The sequence below is a fragment of the Fulmarus glacialis genome, unplaced genomic scaffold (assembly GCF_000690835.1).
Source record: "Fulmarus glacialis isolate BGI_N327 unplaced genomic scaffold, ASM69083v1 scaffold5624, whole genome shotgun sequence".
In the NCBI taxonomy this organism is placed as follows: domain Eukaryota; kingdom Metazoa; phylum Chordata; class Aves; order Procellariiformes; family Procellariidae; genus Fulmarus; species Fulmarus glacialis.
This window is the reverse complement of record NW_009205963.1, coordinates 1-1925: the sequence shown is the minus strand read 5'-3', so window position 1 is coordinate 1925 and position 1925 is coordinate 1. Positions and strand designations below refer to the sequence as shown.

The window sequence follows — 1925 nt, the reverse complement described above, 5'->3', positions numbered from 1 at the left end:
CTCAAAAAAGCTTCGTATAGCTCCTGTAACTAAACAAAAACATCAGAAAATGGGAAATCTTAGCACACAGCTGTGTAAGAGGACAGCAGATGGTAATAGACAAAAAAAACCCTGAGTGTGGAACTAGCACTTTTTTTTTAAGTTTCATCACTAAATTGGCATTTTAAAAATGTTTAGGCTCACTTGATCACCTAGTGGCAAAGCCATACAATGCAACACAAAACACCTAAATTTCCTTCCCAACAAACATGGCATATTATCACATAGATTCTGCTTAGACTGGAAAGGGGAGGAGGAGAAAGGGGACTTATTTTCACAACCGCATTCCCATGTTAAATACCAAAAGCAGTAACTAATCCTCAGATAGTAGAGGGAGCATTACATGAGAACAACAAACGAAAAGGGGAGAATCAAGTTAGTACGTCCCACGTGAAAAATACAGGATATACTTTGCCCAATACTAATAATGTCCTTTATGCGGAAAAAATCCAGGATTTGATCCAGTGCCAGAAAGAACTGGGTACGCTTCGTAAAGCACATGTTTAACCAAGAGTTACCATCTTTTAACAACCCATACTACTGAGCAAGAGAATGCTGGCCCACCCCAAAAAGAAGTCCTGCTTTAAAGGGATAGCTGCAATACAGACATTAGAAAAGCACAGCTTCTCAAGGCTCTGATACAACAGGCAGGTTTATAAAAACACAGGTATGCAGAGAAGAGTTGTAGTAAACTCATTGGAAGGAAAGGGTTTTGAAAAACTTGTGCTCCATTCAGTACTTTTGAACATGCAGTGTTGTTAGAAAAATGGCTCGTCTCCCAAACTATACTTAATTGATTATACAGCACTGCATAGAGAAAGCAAAGTTTTCATAACCCCACCAGGCTCACCAGCTAAGGTTCTGAAACATAGACTTGATACAAAAAAAAAGACAAAGTTTAACTGAGAAGGTCAACTTCGAGGCTACATCACAGTTTAAAAACTGAGAAATAACTTAAGTTAAAAAAAAAAAAGGAAAGAAAAATTGGGTACCAAACTACAGTCAGCTACTGCATTTCTTCAAACTATCTAAGCTCTGCTTACTTTTGAAGAAGCCCCCATATTGAGTATTTCATGAAGATGCCACTTTGGACAACTAGCTAATTGTCGTCTCTGGGAAGTTTGTGTTTTACAATTTTTCTGCCTATTAATAGTCAACCTACCTGCCCATAGTTGTCTATGCCAGTTACTAATCTATTTAAGTTTAATAAATCAAAAGCTGTCCTTAGGGACTGGCCAAGAGTTGTAAGTCCTTCAGCTTGAAGGTTTTTCAGTTCATTCATAAACGTTGCATGGTTTTCCTTCCAGCCAGCCTGAAAAGAGAAACGTGAGAAGACTTATTCTCCAGATATGAGCTTTGCTTTCCCGTTAAGCTACAAAAGCGCCTTCCTTGCTGCATGCAGCTCTACTACAAATGCTAACAGAACACCTCGGAAGTGACTAATATTTAGTGTCGTTCCATAAAGCCAAAAAATACATACTTCTCTTAAATCTTAGCACTTTCCATCTATCAAATTAAGATTTTTGATTTGTTCCACAGGACAAATTTCCGTGAAGTCACCAACGCACAAACCTTACAGCTATGGACGCCGCTCCCCCACAGCCCTTGCTAGATGGAAGCCGACTGCACTCTGAAGCGACCTCCAACAGGTTCACCGTCCTGCGTCATGTGGACCCACCGCCCCCTTCCCCGGCGGTACGCCTCCCCCTGCCCCGCCGGGGGTGAGGGAAGTCCCGTCCCCTTCCGAGTCCGGACTCTCCGGGCTGAAGTCGGTCCTTCCCCCGCTCGCCCCTTCCAAGCTGAACTCTCCTTGGAGTTGCTGTCACTTCTCCCAACTTGAATAAATATCCCCCACAGTTCATTGCTGCTCAGACACACACCACACA

The 1925-nt window shown here is 42.1% G+C and overlaps 1 pseudogene; it reads right to left on the bottom strand.

Moving 5' to 3' along the window:
- Positions 1-1192: 1192 nt before the first annotated feature.
- On the bottom strand, positions 1193-1374 carry LOC104075153 (annotated as a pseudogene).
- Positions 1375-1925: the final 551 nt, after the last annotated feature.